At 45.0% G+C, this 18,171-nt stretch overlaps 1 protein-coding gene and 1 pseudogene across 1 annotated transcript in view; both read right to left on the bottom strand.

The window, feature by feature from the left end:
* Nucleotides 1-18,171, bottom strand: part of PDPN (podoplanin) — a 333,969-nt gene that overhangs the window by 47,943 nt on the left and 267,855 nt on the right. The gene's annotated exons all lie outside the window — the stretch shown is intronic.
* Nucleotides 8,709-9,793, bottom strand: LOC144756456 (uncharacterized; annotated as a pseudogene).

Here is an 18,171-nt window from a genome sequence, read left to right as displayed (position 1 = left end):
GGATTTCACCTGCGCTGAAAAGCTGCACAGAGCGCAGCCTTTCGGCAGGCGAAACCCAAAAAGGGGATAAGAATCAACCATACTGCTGTCGTCCCATCTCCCTTCTTGACAGTACAGTGAAAATACCAGGCAGAATGATTCTGGTAAAACTGGAATTGTGGGCTAAAGACTCCCAAGTACTGTCACATTTCCAATTTGGGTTTCGCCCAGGGCTAGGCACAGTAGAACAGACCCTTAACCTCTGTTTAATAATTCAAAAGTATACAAAGGCACAAAAAAGCTGTGTCCATCTAGCATTTATGGATTTAACAGCAAACTGAAGCATTTCCCTCCACTGTTAGGGTTATTCGGAGGTGTGTGTTGGCACCATTCCTCCTATTGCTTTATATTAATGGGCTGGGTGAATATAAGTGTGGCTCCAAAAAAGCTACAACAAGGAAGTTTATGTAAGGAGGGGAAGAAATTGGAACCCCCCCCACTCCTCCCCCCAACCCCCCCCCACCCCCACCAAACTTTTCTTACTTGGGATTGCCATTTCATATGGATCTTAATTGGAAGTTTTTAATGGGTATTAGGTCAGTGCAATTTCAAAGGTCCATAGAAGCTGTTTTTAGATTCTCTAAAAGAATTGGGCACAAGCCAATTAAGGAATTGCATTATGTGTTTAAAAGTAAATATTTGTCTGTCGTTTCTTTTGGCGATGGCGTCTGGGGATATATAAACCGTAAAACATTGCAAAAAATAGAAAACAAGTTTATCAGGAGATTGTTGGCAGTGCTACAATGTACATCTGTATCATTTTATCACAAGGAAGTCGGGCTGGGATACCTAGAAGAATATCTAAAACTGCAACCCTTGTTGTTGATGGCAAGAATTTGAAAAAATACGGAAGCCCGACTTTGTAGAGAGAACCTGAGAGATTGCCTAGAGATCCCATGGCTCAGATATATCAAATCCACCTTTTAAAAGATGGGTACACCTGAGTACTTTTCTAATCCAGATACCCTCTCTTATACTTCCTTCAAAATAATTATTCGTCTTTTTTTACCACCATCAGATGCACTCCTCAGATGATGTTCTCTCTGAATGGGGAGAGTTACATCGCCAACCCAAAGCACATCCTGCACTTTATTTCCAGCTAAGTTCAAAGGAAAGGCAAACATTCCTGCTGACTAGATTACGTCTCAAAACAGTACACTTTCTGGCATCCTTTTCCATCCCTGGTACGTGGTTTTCCTAACTCCCACATTGCCCCTGTGATGGCTCTACATACCAAAGCACCAGGCACTTTAGAGAAGGCAATTCCTTCAGCCATTACTATTACCCGAGAAAATCAGGAATCAATTACCAGCTCTGGCTTATTTATCATCCCTAGATAACACTGATATAATATATGCCATTCTAATCTATGTTTTAACTGTACTTAGGATATGTAACAAATACTAACCATGTATCATGTTCATTTTCTTTTTTAATGAAAGTAATAGGTATTTATTTATGAACTTTAAATAAAAATTGAAGTAAATGAACTGGTATATACATATATACCATGTATATATGCATGTGAGGGAGATGATTAGTAGTTGTTTTGGTACCGCCATTGGCAGTGATGTCGGGGGCAATGGGTGCAAGCTGCAGTGACCTCCGGGTCAGGCCACTGGCACTTATTATTTTACAAATTAAGCACTGGCATTGCTGCCTGACAATGCAAGCAGCCATCTTTCCTCTTAAAGTCCCGCAGGCCTTCCAATAAGCTCTCAGCTCAGTTCTCGGCACAGATATGTTGGTATGTTGGTTGATACATTGTTTCCCCCATACCAGACCGTTGCATTTAAGATTGGTGACCAGAGATTGAAATATATATTGGACTTTCAGCTGAATAAAGCAGCGCTCCTTTTAGCATATAATTAGATACCAAAATCTATCATGATTCTTGCCATCACATTTGAATTCAAGAGAAACAAGGATGCTTTTACCATTTGCAATGTTCACAATGCCTAAAGTCCAGGCAACGTATCTATTAAAGTATGTAGCATTTCCAAGCAGTCGTTTGCAGTAGACAATCCTCGCAGCCTTAAAATGCATCAGTGGACCAACATGGCTGCCAGTGAGAACAGCATTTTACCAATGTCACAGCCTTGAATTGTAGCCTTCCTTGATCAAAGAAATGAGCACCTATGTATGTGTGTGGACTCATGGGGCTGTGTTACACAAAGTGCCTCGGGGCTGTTTTTGTTCCCCTGGGGCACAGTGGCATTACAGAAGTAGCCACATGCACTTGCTTGGTCCCTTCTGTAATCTGGATCGTGCCAGTGCCCATTTTACACCTGCACTATCCCAAGGGACTCTTCGTTTTCATGGGGAGTGGCCCAATGAAAATTAAGGAATGCCTATGCCACTGTTATTATTAAAGACACGCAGGGCACAGGGACAAACAGACTATCAGGAGGTGCATTGATTGTGCACCACACAGGATTTGGTGCATACTCAGAGTTCCTGCAAGGTGCCATTTGGCAGGGAGCCATTGGCATAACGCAGACCCCATGCAGACAGTATTGTCACACACTGCACCAGCCTGCTGGGGGTACATTCCACTGCTGTAAAATCAGTCCAGCCCCCTTGAATTGAAAAGGGGTTGGTGGTTTCAAACCACTGTTCCATCCTTGAATGCTGCCCTGTCCCCTGTATAGGCATGGACTGTGCTTGGATTGGGATCAGCACAATTTATTTCTATTTGCACCAGGGCATCCGTACTCCACCTGCATCATCTTATTAATGCGATGTTGCCTATGCTTTGTCTTACTGCTGTATTTTTCTCTTTTGTGAGTGTTCCCTGTGTCTTATATTTGGTTCCATTACTTCTAATGACCACAGACTTCTTGGTAATTTCTATGAATCAATTTTCTGTTTTACAACACTTATTTGATCAGAAATCTGTAAAGATGTTTTTCTGATACATTTCAAAAATAAAATGGTTCTTAGTATCCTCTCGTTCCCTTTAAATATCTCTCTTTGGGTCCTCTAAGCTTCTCCAAGAACTTTTAAAAAGTTCTGCACTTACTGGCTCTTGGTTTTATTTTTTGTTGTTTCATATTTTATATAGCGCGAACTCGACCCCAAGGTATTGGAGCGCTTTACATGAGCACCGTATTTACATTACACATTCAGGCACTGGGAGATTACGTGATTTGCCCAGAATCACAGGATGTGGACGCAACCCCGAGGCTCGAACCCTGGTTTCCAGCACCAGCGTCGTCGGAAAAGAAAAGTGTCCAGGAGAAGGCTTAAAGAGGGAAGATAATACAGCTCTATGTTATCCTCTGTTCCTTTCAATGCTTCATTGGTTTAACTTTGCTAGCCAAGTAAGTATGTTTGGATATAATTTCAATATTTCATTAACTCCAGTTCCCCCAGGCCTCATACCTTCATTTCCCCGAAATTACTATTTTGGCTTAGCAAGGTTCACTATAAAGTCAAGCGGTAAGTTCGCTCTTCAATCTTTTTTTGCAAAAACCGGTGGATGGATTTTCGAGAGGATACATTTCTGACCTCCTGGATGACCTCGACACCTTTTTGTGATCCTTAAGTTGTGTCCTCTGGCATTTGTATTACATTTCTGCTTTTGGTTTCTGTTCTCTTTGAGTTGATGGAGTACTTTCAGTTCAATATGAATGATCTGCTCCCATCAGAAGTTGAAACTGTATTTTCATCTGGCACACGAGCATGAAAAATACCCTTTCTGGATGACTCCCACCAGCCTACTTTGGCTGAGCAGACAAGGGTTGAGCGCGTGTGACTATATCTTTTCTAGACTGATTTTACCCATGGGCCATTTTCATCTAATGGGTAAAATAGCCCAGGCAATGCCTTCTCAGAAGATTGCATTTGCATTTTATTAGCCTGTCATCCTCAAACAAGCCAGGAACTTGATACCTTACTGTGAACCCTGAAAGGGCATACTTTGTATATATGAGTTACATGACTGGACCGTATCAGACGATGTTAGATTTGCATCATCAGTGTTTACTCCCCACACATGTTGCAATCTGTTCAATTGCTCTGTTCTCCCTACTTCTGCATGAGGGATGTTCCAAAGTCAGAATAAATAATAATGGAGACCATGAGCATCACTCACTATGACCCCTACTGATCTCAAGCACATCCAAAACATAACTGTTGTACTTGGGCATTTTTTCAGGGTCATCCCAGAACTTTTTGCCTTCCTCCTGTATTTTTTTCCGACCTGCTGTTGGTGGTTTTATGACTCTGGGCACTTTGTCACTGCTAGTCAGTGCAAAAGAGCATGTGCACTCTCTTGTAAACTTGGTAAGATTGATCTACACCTGTTTAGTATATTTAATTTACCTATAAGTCCCTTGTACAGTGGTATTCCATATACACAGGGCCTGTAAATTAAATGCTACTGGTGGGCTTGTAGCTCTGCTTGCACCACCCACAAAGTAGCCTTTCAAACTTGTCTCAGGCCTCTGCCACTGCTGGGCCTGGGTGCACAGTTTACTGCCACCGTGACGTGTCTTGTAAGTGGTTGCCACGTCTTAACTCCCCTTTTTACTACATATAACTAACCCCTAATGTAGGCCCTAGCTAGCCCTATTGGCACGGTGCTGTGTAGGCAATAGGTAGGACATGTGCCTTAACCATGTGTCTTGTCCTGGTAGTAACAAACAGCCCATTTGGTTTCTCACTGCTGTGAGGCTGCCCTCTCATAGGGTTGCATTGGGGATTCCCTGATATGTGCTTCAGTGGTAATTTCTGATCTGAGAGGTGTAGTGAAACCATGTTTGGAATAGTAGAGATAAATCCTGCTTATTGGTGAAAGCAGATTTATTATTACTATTTTAGTAGTGCCACTTTTAGAAGTGGGCATTTCTGTGTGCTATTTGTCTTTGTGCCCTGTCTGGATGTGTATTAACTGTCTGGTTCTGACTGACAGGGGAGAGGGGATGTGCATTCACTCCAGCCATTCACAAGGGGGCAGAGGTGTGTCCTGCCTTTCCTGGGTGTCTCATCGCTAGGCTGAATAGACCTTGGTTGAATTTAGAGTAGCGGGAGGTGTGTTCCCTTACACCTGGGCCTGTTCTGTATTTGGAGTAGTGGCAGGAGCAGCACCTGCACCTAAATGTGCTGTTCTTTCCTTCCATAATGCAGGCTCCACCCCCTGTGGTGTGTCTGGGCTTACAATGTGAATGAGGGTGTTGCACACTTCTTCAATGTGCCTGAAGTGCCCCCAGAACAAAGACTTTGGCACTATAAGTACAGGGGCTGTGACCCCCATAAAGAGAAGAAGACACTTCGCGGGACTTGTGACGGGAGGACTACCAGGAGGAACCACCTTGAACTGCACTGTTGGAAGTGCTGACCTGGTGCCTGTTGGGTATGGGGAGGGACTGCTACTTTGTCTAAAGAATACTTGTGCTGGCCTGCCTGTGGGCACCTTGCTGGTGTGCCCCAGTGATCTCCCAAGAGGGCTGCTTAAGCCCCTGGTCCTGGCAAGTAGAGCGCTGGTGAGCGCTTTGTGTTCCCTTAATTTGTCTCCAGGGGGGAGACAGGCTGAGCGCTGTGTTGGTCGTTGCCCAAAGCGTGCTGAGTGAGTGCTGGAATTTCTGTCAGCCACGGTGTGGGCTCCCCTGCCCTGAAGCCAGGAGAGGGCGCTTTTGTGCAGCAGTACAGCCGGGGTTCTGCTACGTGGCCCGAGCTGCCCAACGGCGCAAGAAGGATGAGGATTCTCTGGCTGGGAAGTCCTCGGGTTGTCTAGGAACTCTGACGTCACTGGAGGCGGGGTCAGCTGCTGTGGAAAGCCCGATGGAGTAGAGCAAAGCCCATGGAGACTTCGCTCCGTGTCCCGCTCCTGTTCTGCAGGGAGCTGTTGTGGTCGACCAGTGTGGCGCAAGGACCGTGCTAGAAGAGGAACGCTGGATGACGCGCCTCGGTTCTGGGCCAGGTACGGGGCTCGGTAGGGCCAGAGAAGCTGCGTTCATCAGGGCCTGCCCCACAGCCGTGCTGACATCATTGTGGGAGAGACCGTATGGGGCCTCCAGGCGGGACTACAGGGGACCAATTCAGGTTTGCAGCCGATGACTCTCCACAACCAAATTGGAATCTTGGATGAGCACCCTACCCCCGAGCCTCGATATCTACCTAATATCCTTAATTATTAAATTTTTTCAAGGGTCAGTGAGTACGCGGACACTTATACCACACACCTTAGCACGTGTGTAGGTATCACACAGGTTTCACATGTCATCTTTCAACTCCCTATGCACTCTCAACTCCCTATGCACTCTCAACTCCCTATGCACTCTCAACTCCCTATGCACTCTCCACTCTCCACTCCATCTTATACCGGTCCCAAGGTTAAACTGATGTCAATGAGAAGACCTTATAGACAAAAAGTTTGGTTGGAGAAATCACATTATCAAGCAGTGCTATGGCATCGGTTATTAAATGCTAATATGTTCAATGACGTGAAAGCATTTTGGGATGTCCTCAATGAATTGGAAAAGGGAGGCAATAGGGCCTATACTGTTAATATTAGGGAGGAATTTAAGTATCAAACATACGTTTTTTCAATAATAAATTACATAGGAATTCTAATTTATTTTTTCAATACTAATAGCTCTTAGAAAAGGCCTTGAATAGCGTCACAACCACTTAGTCCCAGTATAAAGTCTCCGAGTTATCAAGTATGAGGCAAACTGAAGGAACTGCAAGTTTCATAGGCTGATGTAGAAGAGTTGTCAACGGTTCGGTCCCAAACAGAAGCAATCAGTAAGACGATCCTCAGGACACTGTCCGTAAACAATCAAGGTGGATCTTTTGAGGAAGAATTATAGGTATATACAACTGTACTAAATAAAAAAAAATAATAGATAACATGCCATCTACAGAATACATCCTTGCTTTTATAACTCTGAGATTTTATAGCTGGGCTACGTGATTGTTACATCATTCAAGCCTCTTCTATATACTATTATGGAATTCAATTATTGCTGTGCCCTTATTGGTGTGCATTGTCTAATGTGGCTGGTCATATCCCTCTAAAATTATTTCATAATTATTCAATTTAGTACTGAAGAAAACCAAATTAGAACTCCTATGTAATTGAGTACTGAAAAAAACTTGGATTAAATTGCTCATTGTACACGCCGTTAAGCCTCTTCATCAATTGAGCATTCATTCGATATATTTCTTTTCCCCCAAAAAATATGCCTATATAATGAAATTGATTGTGGATTGGAAATTATGCGACCACTCATGAATTTTTAGATTTCATAACACAAAATAATTCCTTCAGACGGTCCCTTGTTGATGTTGTTCAAGAGCAATCTCCCTGAGGGAATTTTTGAATTGCGCTAGTGTTTTTATAGTAGTGGTTGTGTTAGATGTCAAGAATACACTGTATTTTCAAATCTGAGAGCATACAATCTTTCAATGACAGTTACTCACCTTTGCTAGGTCCCTCACTTATAGGGTTACAACTTGCTCGATGTAGTCAGGACATATCATGTTGTGCGTGTTTCTACAACTCGTTGCCTTCATCTTTATTAGTCCAGTTGGTTTGATTGTAGCAAACCAAAGCTAGAACTTTTAGAATTAATAAGGTTGTAAAAAAAAGAAGCCTAAGAGCTGAAACATATTTTCCTAATAACAGTTGGTAAACCCGCTGCCCTTTTTTATTGCATAGGGTACAGCTCTTATAATAATTATGCTCTTTAGATCACACCCCATAATAACTATTATGAAATTTTACGACACCCATGTGTCTGGCGCACAGATGCCTAATTGTGCCTGTCTTGCTCTATAACTGGTACTATAATATTGCAATTGTATCTATGTAGGTCTTACACACCTTACGAGGCATTTAAGAATTTTGGGCCGGCAGGAAGCTGCTCCGGAACCTAAGGATAATGTTTAATTCAGTGGTTATGGAGATTAGTTACATGCTCTCAAGGAAACCATACATGTATTTACTTCAGGTTCTTTGTTGTACATTGATGGGAGTTCGGCGTGATCATTATTGGAGGGGATGGGGTTATGGGAGTTCATGCATATGGCTGGTAGGATTAACAAATTAGCTAGATGGGATTAGATACTGTTAATTGTCAAGGGTATGACTTTCAAAGCAGTGATCTTTGGATTGCGGTATGGGCAGGACACTTGCAAAAATACAATAATAGAATACAAATATTTAATAATAATAGCAATGAAGGCAAAAATGCATGTGATTTGGAGAATGTTTTGAGTCTACACCATTTTTTCTTGCAAAGATATAGGAATTGTTCATTTTTGAGACAGCATGCAATCTGATGGTGCAATCCGAGGGTGCAATCCTGCATGAATTTAGAATCTACAAAATACATAATTCTCACCCATCTAAGGCAAAAGTAGATCTTCACCCTGCATCCCAAAAACATTTTTCAAGCCAAGCTAAATATACCATTTGCAGTGTTTGTTCCTAGTCCACATAGTTAGGAGTGCTTTTGTGAATTCATCAAGACTCTGGGTTTTCAAGTGTTTTTCAAGGAGGAGCGGCGTGATTGTCTCACATGGACCATTAGTAATGGTTATAATAAGCAAAGACTGTCTCCCAGTTGGGGAGACTCCCTACAATTCAGAGGGGCCTTGACTGATTCCAGGCCTGTGCGGCTGTGCCTAAACGGCTTGTAAATCTTGAAATCTAGACAACACTAAGCTGTGCCCCTTACCTTCCAGGTCAAAAGCAGCACATTGATGATAGCCAGCAGAGGACAGGGTCCGTTTTCATTCTGGATAACAATTGGAGTCTTCTGCTCCTTCCACAGTAACCACTTGATGTGATAGACAGACTGCCCAGTGCCACGCTCCCGCCCCGCCGGCTCCTCCAGACCCTCGCTGACACTGAGGTCCGAACTGGGGTGGGAGGGCAGGTGGGAAGATGACTCGTGGGAGTCCAGGCTGGGAGAGGTGGCTGCAGGGGGAGAGCTGGAAGAAGGAACTTTATGTGGGGATCTTCCTCCGGGTGTGGAGGGGGGGGTTGGGGACTCACGATGACAGGTGGATGAAGAGGCCCCGGGTGGCAAGAGGGTGGGTAGGGAAGCCACAGGCAGGGGCTTCAATGAAACATCTGCAGAGATTAAGTGGCTGGGCGGGGCAGATCCGGGTTCCAAGGGGTTTGGCGAGGTGGAGAGGGAGGGCAATGTGAAGGGTGGCGACAAGGGGTTGGGCAAGGCAAGCTCGGAACCTGACGAAACAGCCGTCAGGGGTAGGGGTATGCGAGGACAAGCCTCGGAGAACGAGGGGTCTTGAAAGGCAGTCTCTGCAGACTGAGAGGTTTCAACGGTGGTCTTGAGCTCTAAGTGGCTATGATGAGGAGAGGCCGCAGGTGGAGATGGGGTGTGAGAGTCCTCGTAGACGGGCAGTGGGACAGCCCTGAGGGGAAGGGGATTGGGATAGGCGGCGCTGATGTTCAGCGAAGAGGCCCCGTACGGGGGGGGGGCTGTGCTCGGAATTGTCCGGGGCTTCTTCGTGCTCCCGCTGCCTAGGGAGCAGGGAGCCGCCGCTGGCCTCGGGGCTTCCGGGAGGTGCCCAGTCCGGGGGTCCGGGACATTGTGCCTCGGGGGCCTCCCCCTGTGAAGGTGCGCTGATGGGGCCGCCCTGACTGTCGTCACAAACGGGTTGCGGCTTCCATGGCTGGGTGCTCATCCTCTCCTCCGGGATGTGGGCAGCTATTCCTCCTCCTCCTCCTCCAGCGAAGTCCGCTGCCTGCTCGCTCTCCATGCGGCTGATCGGAAGGTAAAAATGTCAAGCGGGAGGGGGCGGGAAAGGGGGAGGAGAGACGCAGAAGACGGCCGGAGCAGGAAGGCGGGTGCCGGCTCAATGCCGGACCAGATTCGGGGGCGGGAGAGAACACGGACGGCGGGAGGGGGGCGGGAGAGGACACGGACGGCGGGAAAGGGGAGGGAACGGGAAACAACGTAACTCCGCCCAGGGAAAAAATCTCGGGAACGCCCCCGAATCTGGTCCGGCCTTGACGGACAGATCCGGCACTCAATGGCTAGCCTCCATTTATGGAGCTAGCCAATGAGAGCCGGGGGACGTTCCCGAAGTCCTTATTGTCAACAAAGGATTTCACCTGCGCTGAAAAGCTGCACAGAGCGCAGCCTTTCGGCAGGCGAAACCCAAAAAGGGGATAAGAATCAACCATACTGCTGTCGTCCCATCTCCCTTCTTGACAGTACAGTGAAAATACCAGGCAGAATGATTCTGGTAAAACTGGAATTGTGGGCTAAAGACTCCCAAGTACTGTCACATTTCCAATTTGGGTTTCGCCCAGGGCTAGGCACAGTAGAACAGACCCTTAACCTCTGTTTAATAATTCAAAAGTATACAAAGGCACAAAAAAGCTGTGTCCATCTAGCATTTATGGATTTAACAGCAAACTGAAGCATTTCCCTCCACTGTTAGGGTTATTCGGAGGTGTGTGTTGGCACCATTCCTCCTATTGCTTTATATTAATGGGCTGGGTGAATATAAGTGTGGCTCCAAAAAAGCTACAACAAGGAAGTTTATGTAAGGAGGGGAAGAAATTGGAACCCCCCCCACTCCTCCCCCCAACCCCCCCCCCACCCCCACCAAACTTTTCTTACTTGGGATTGCCATTTCATATGGATCTTAATTGGAAGTTTTTAATGGGTATTAGGTCAGTGCAATTTCAAAGGTCCATAGAAGCTGTTTTTAGATTCTCTAAAAGAATTGGGCACAAGCCAATTAAGGAATTGCATTATGTGTTTAAAAGTAAATATTTGTCTGTCGTTTCTTTTGGCGATGGCGTCTGGGGATATATAAACCGTAAAACATTGCAAAAAATAGAAAACAAGTTTATCAGGAGATTGTTGGCAGTGCTACAATGTACATCTGTATCATTTTATCACAAGGAAGTCGGGCTGGGATACCTAGAAGAATATCTAAAACTGCAACCCTTGTTGTTGATGGCAAGAATTTGAAAAAATACGGAAGCCCGACTTTGTAGAGAGAACCTGAGAGATTGCCTAGAGATCCCATGGCTCAGATATATCAAATCCACCTTTTAAAAGATGGGTACACCTGAGTACTTTTCTAATCCAGATACCCTCTCTTATACTTCCTTCAAAATAATTATTCGTCTTTTTTTACCACCATCAGATGCACTCCTCAGATGATGTTCTCTCTGAATGGGGAGAGTTACATCGCCAACCCAAAGCACATCCTGCACTTTATTTCCAGCTAAGTTCAAAGGAAAGGCAAACATTCCTGCTGACTAGATTACGTCTCAAAACAGTACACTTTCTGGCATCCTTTTCCATCCCTGGTACGTGGTTTTCCTAACTCCCACATTGCCCCTGTGATGGCTCTACATACCAAAGCACCAGGCACTTTAGAGAAGGCAATTCCTTCAGCCATTACTATTACCCGAGAAAATCAGGAATCAATTACCAGCTCTGGCTTATTTATCATCCCTAGATAACACTGATATAATATATGCCATTCTAATCTATGTTTTAACTGTACTTAGGATATGTAACAAATACTAACCATGTATCATGTTCATTTTCTTTTTTAATGAAAGTAATAGGTATTTATTTATGAACTTTAAATAAAAATTGAAGTAAATGAACTGGTATATACATATATACCATGTATATATGCATGTGAGGGAGATGATTAGTAGTTGTTTTGGTACCGCCATTGGCAGTGATGTCGGGGGCAATGGGTGCAAGCTGCAGTGACCTCCGGGTCAGGCCACTGGCACTTATTATTTTACAAATTAAGCACTGGCATTGCTGCCTGACAATGCAAGCAGCCATCTTTCCTCTTAAAGTCCCGCAGGCCTTCCAATAAGCTCTCAGCTCAGTTCTCGGCACAGATATGTTGGTATGTTGGTTGATACATTGTTTCCCCCATACCAGACCGTTGCATTTAAGATTGGTGACCAGAGATTGAAATATATATTGGACTTTCAGCTGAATAAAGCAGCGCTCCTTTTAGCATATAATTAGATACCAAAATCTATCATGATTCTTGCCATCACATTTGAATTCAAGAGAAACAAGGATGCTTTTACCATTTGCAATGTTCACAATGCCTAAAGTCCAGGCAACGTATCTATTAAAGTATGTAGCATTTCCAAGCAGTCGTTTGCAGTAGACAATCCTCGCAGCCTTAAAATGCATCAGTGGACCAACATGGCTGCCAGTGAGAACAGCATTTTACCAATGTCACAGCCTTGAATTGTAGCCTTCCTTGATCAAAGAAATGAGCACCCATGTATGTGTGTGGACTCATGGGGCTGTGTTACACAAAGTGCCTCGGGGCTGTTTTTGTTCCCCTGGGGCACAGTGGCATTACAGAAGTAGCCACATGCACTTGCTTGGTCCCTTCTGTAATCTGGATCGTGCCAGTGCCCATTTTACACCTGCACTATCCCAAGGGACTCTTCGTTTTCATGGGGAGTGGCCCAATGAAAATTAAGGAATGCCTATGCCACTGTTATTATTAAAGACACGCAGGGCACAGGGACAAACAGACTATCAGGAGGTGCATTGATTGTGCACCACACAGGATTTGGTGCATACTCAGAGTACCTGCAAGGTGCCATTTGGCAGGGAGCCATTGGCATAACGCAGACCCCATGCAGACAGTATTGTCACACACTGCACCAGCCTGCTGGGGGTACATTCCACTGCTGTAAAAGCAGTCCAGCCCCCTTGAATTGAAAAGGGGTTGGTGGTTTCAAACCACTGTTCCATCCTTGAATGCTGCCCTGTCCCCTGTATAGGCGTGGACTGTGCTTGGATTGGGATCAGCACAATTTATTTCTATTTGCACCAGGGCATCCGTACTCCACATGCATCATATTATTAATGCGATGTTGCCTATGCTTTGTCTTACTGCTGTATTTTTCTCTTTTGTGAGTGTTCCCTGTGTCTTATATTTGGTTCCATTACTTATAATGACCACAGACTTCTTGGTAATTTCTATGAATCAATTTTCTGTTTTACAACACTTATTTGATCAGAAATCTGTAAAGATGTTTTTCTGATACATTTCAAAAATAAAATGGTTCTTAGTATCCTCTCGTTCCCTTTAAATATCTCTCTTTGGGTCCTCTAAGCTTCTCCAAGAACTTTTAAAAAGTTCTGCACTTACTGGCTCTTGGTTTTATTTTTTGTTGTTTCATATTTTATATAGCGCGAATCGACCCGAAGGTATTGGAGCGCTTTACATGAGCACCGTATTTACATTACACATTCAGGCACTGGGAAGATTAAGTGATTTGCCCAGAATCACAGGATGTGGACGCGACCTCGAGGCTCGAACCCTGGTTTCCAGCACCAGCGTCGTCGGAAAAGAACAGTGTCCAGGAGAAGGCTTAAAGAGGAAAGATAATACAGCTCTATGTTATCCTCTGTTCCTTTCAATGCTTCCTTAGTTCAACTTTGCTAGCTAAGTAATTATGTTTGGATATAATGTCAATATTTCATTAACTCCAGTTCCCCCAGGCCTCATACCTTCATTTCCCCGAAATTACTATTTTGGCTTAGCAAGGTTCACTATAAAGTCAAGCAGTAAGTTCGCTCTTCAATCTTTTTTTGCAAAAACCGGTGGATGGATTTTCGAGAGGATACATTTCTGATCTCCTTGATGGCCTCGACACCTTTTTGTGATCCTTTAGTTGTGTCCTTTGGTATTTGTATTACATTCATGCTTTTGGTTTCCGTTCTCTTTTTGTTGATGGAGTATTTTCATTTCATTATGAATGATATGCTCCATTCAGAAGTTGAAACTGTATTTTTCCTCTGGCACACGAGCATGAACAATACTCTTTCTGGATGACCCCCACCAGCCTACTTTGGCTGAGCAGACAAGGGTTGAGCGCGTCCGACTATATCTTTTCTAGACTGATTTTACCCTTGGGCCATTTTCATCTAATGGGTAAAAGAGCCCAGGCAATGCCTTCTCAGAAGATGACACTTTATTAGCCTGTCATCCTCAAACAAGCCAGGAACGTGATACCTTACTGTAAACCCTGAAAGAGCCTTCTTTGTATATATGAGTTACATGACTAACTGGACTGTATCGGACGATGTTAAATTTGCATCAATCGTGTTTACTCCCCATACCATTTTGCAATCTGTTGAATTGCTCTGTTCTCCCTACTTCTGCATCAGGGATGTTCCAAAGTCAGAATGAATAATAATGGAGACCATGAGCATCATTGACTATGACCCCTACTGATCTCAAGGACATCCAAAGCATAACTTTTGGACTTGGCCATTTTTCCAGGGTCATTCCAGAACGTTTTGCCTTCCTCCTGTATTTTTTTTCTGACCTGTTATTGGTGGTTTTATGACTCTGGGCACTCTCTTGTAAACTTAGTAAGATTGGTCTACACCTGTTTAGTATATTTAATTTACCTAAGTACCTTGTACAGTGGTATTCCATATACCCAGGCCAGTAAATTAAATGCTACTGGTGGGCTTGCAGCGCTGCTTGCACCGCCCATGTAGTAGCCTTTCAAACCTATCTCAGGCCTCTGCCACTGCAGGGCCTGCGCGCACAGTTTACTGCCACCGTGACGTGTCATGTAAAGTGGTTGCCAAGTCCAAACTCCTCTTTTTACTACATATAAGTCACCCCTAAGGTATGCCCTAGCTAGCCCTATGGGCAGGGTGCTGTGTAGGTAAAAGGTAGGACATGTGCCTTAACTGTGTGTCTTGTCCTGGTAGTAACAAACAGCCTATTTGGTTTCTCACTGCTGTGAGGATGCCCTCTCGTAGGGTTGCATTGGGGATTCCCTGATATGTGCTTCAGAGGTCATTTCTGATCTGAGACGGGTGGTGTGTCCATGTTTGGTATGTTTGGAATAGTAGAGATACATCCTGCTTATTGGTGAAAGCAGATTTATTATTACTATTTTAGAAGTGCCACTTTTATAAGTGGGCATTTCTGTGTGCTATTTGTGTTTGTGGCCTGCCTGGATGTGTATTAACTGTCTGGTTCTGACTGATAGGGGAGAGGGGATGTGCATTCACTCCAGCTAGTCACAAGGGGGGGTTGAGGTGTGTCCTGCCTTTCCTGGGTGACTCATCTTTAGGCTGAATAGACCTTGGCTGAATTTAGAGTAGCGGGAGGAGTGTTCCCTTACACCTGAATAGGCCTGTTCTGTATTTGGAGTGGTGGAAGGAGCACCACCTGCACCTAAATAGGCTGTGCCTTCCTTCCATAATGCAGGCTCCACCCCCTATGGTGTGTCTGGGCTTACAATGTGAATGGGGGGTGTTGTGTGCTTCTACAATGTGCCTGAAGTGCCCCGAGAACAAAGACTTTGGTACTATAAGTACAGGGGCTGTGACACCATGAAGAGAAGAAGACACTGCGTGGGGCTTGTGACCGGAGGACTACCAGGAGGAACCGCCTTGAACTGCACTGTTAGAAGTGCTGACCTGCTTCCTGTTGGGCATTGGGAGGGACTACCACTTTGTCTAAGAATACTTGTGCTGGCCTACCTGTGGGCACCTTGCTGGTGTGCCCGAGTGATCTCCCAGGAGGGCTACTTAAGCCCCAGGTCCAGGCCAGTAGAGCGCTGGTGAGCGCTTTGTGTTCCCTTTATTTGTCTCCAGGGGGAGACACGCTCAGCACTGTATTGGTCATTGCCCAAAGGGTGGCCCGAGCTGCCCAACAGCGCAAGAAGGATGAGGATTCCCTGGCTGGGAAGTCCTCTGCGTTGGCTAGCAACTCTGACATCACTGGGGGCAGGACCAGCTGCTGTGGAAGGCCTGATGGAGTAGAGCGAAGCCCATGGAGACTTCACTCTGGGTCCCGCTCCTGTTCTGCAGGAAGCTGTTGTGGTCGGCCAGTGTGGTGCAAGGACCGCGCTAGAAGAGGAACGCCGGACAACGTGCCTCGGTTCTGAGCCAGGTACGGGGCTCGGTAGGGCCGGTGAAGCTGCGTTCATCAGCGCTTGCCCACAGCCATGCTGTCCTCATTGTGGGAGAAACCGTATGGGGCCTCCAGCTGGATTCCTTTTGTTGGCCGCACTTTCAGTGGGCTGGTAGCCGATAGCCGATTCTGCCTGGTTGCGGTAGCTGGGCCACACGTTCGTGGGCAGCTGCCGCCCTATCGGTGCTAAGCGTGGGACTCTGTGAGGGTTCCCCACCAGACTCAGGAACGAGGGTAGCCTTCTCTTCGTGGTTGTCCCCACTTGTGTGGCCCGGTGTTCGGCTCGAGGACGGGGGAAGACCTCGACGGAGGCCCCCCTGGCTTAAAATTTCCGCATTCCCTGTTGTAGGCAGGCAGGTGGCCCAGGATTGTACAGAAAGGGCACCAGGTACCCTCATAAGAGTGCAGGTGCCGCTCTGAAGGTTGTTCTATCATGTGATAGTGTGTACACTGGTAATTCATCTGTGTTGTGTCCTGATGTAATGTTGCATATTTACAGTGATGGTGGATTTATAATGTGTGCACACTACTAGTCTTTACTACAGTGCACTGTTGATAATGTTTATGTATAATGTTTTATGCTAAGTGTAGTCCTACCAGTAGTTCATGGCCATCTAACTGTGATGTTTAGGACAATTGCCCAGTTGGCAAAGTGATTTGTGTAATCTATCTGACATCACAACAAGTGTCTTGTAGCACAGTGATTTATGTGATTGTAATCTAATGTGTTTTTATGAATAATACAGAGGATATTTGTATATAACTTTGTGTGGAGTCTCTTTTGTGGTGTGCCTAGTGTGTCACTGTTGTGTACGCTTTACACATTGCCTCTGGGATAAGCCTGACTGCTCTACCAAGCTAACAAGGGGGTGAGCAGGGGTTTTCGTCGGTGTGTAACTCCCTTGCCCTGGCTAGAGTGGTGGGTTCTGCCTGGCTTAGATGCATACCCTAGCCAACCAGAAACCCCATTTCTAACAATAACCCATGCAGATAATTTGTTTCATGAAAGATCAATGAAATGCAGGTGATTAAGTAGCATTTTGGTGTTGGCTGAGAGGGCCAATCATGTTCTGTGGAGTTCCTTTTGTCAGGCTGTGCAGCACATTAGATTGTTTTAGAAGCCACACGTGACCTCAAAGCCCTATTATGTGCTGCACAGTGACAATAATATCACTCTTTTCAATCCAATCGCTAGATCATTTGAAAAGATTTTTGTAATCAGGATTCTATTAAATTGATCTTTGAGGTTACCAGTTTCCTCTGTTTCCTCATGCAACCTGCATGGGAATTCATTTTGCCACATGCTTTAGCAAACTCAATGTGGAGTTCATCTTCATCTTGAGAACTTCCCGTGCACATTTCTTTAATAGTGTCTCTTATTTCAGTTTCCTCAATAATGCTGTCTGCAGTGTCCATATGACTGCAGTAAGCTTTGGGAGAGGCTTAAAGGTCCTTGGTGAGCAATACAATTGTCTCAAACATGGTTTGCGTTACTGCTCGCTACCTACTTGTTACCTACTTCCCGTTTCTCCTTTTTAGTAATATAGCCCAAATTGAGTGTACCAATGCTTTCGTTGAGTAGCTAGTAGCCTACCTGTCATTTTCCCTTACATACAATACAATGCTTTCAATCGAACAGTGAAAACATTTGCGCTCTTCTTGAATAGGGCATTGAATTAATAATGAACCACCTTCATGCAACACTGATTGTGCAACCCACTTAAGTATCCCCTTAACCATGTCTCAGTCCTGGCACAGCAGAGCCTGTGTGTGTAGTTTTAAACGGCCATGTCGAACTGGCAAGTTAAACGTGTTGCCAGGTCTAAACTATCCTTTTTCATATGTCACCCCTAATGTAGACCTGGACAGCCCAGAGGCAGGGTGCAGTGCATTTAAAAAGTAGGACAAGCACTTTTAAGTTTTACATGTCCTGATAATGAAAAACTCTTAAATTCGTTTTCACTACTACAAGGCCAATCTCGCCCGTAGGATAACATTGGGATTACATTTTATAAGTGTAAGTTTCAATTGGGAAGAGATAGGATCCCCAAGACTGGTGTCTCTGGAATCACACTCTAAAATCACAGCTTATGCTGATGTTAGATTTTAAATTGCATTTCTGAGAATGCCACTTTTGGAAAATTGGCATTTTCTTATTTTAACCATTTGGTGCCTGCTGCCTGTCTCTGATTA

The sequence above is a fragment of the Lissotriton helveticus genome, chromosome 5_1 (genome assembly GCF_964261635.1).
Source record: "Lissotriton helveticus chromosome 5_1, aLisHel1.1, whole genome shotgun sequence".
Taxonomy (NCBI): Eukaryota; Metazoa; Chordata; class Amphibia; order Caudata; family Salamandridae; genus Lissotriton; species Lissotriton helveticus.
This window is presented reverse-complemented; position numbering and strand designations above follow the sequence as displayed.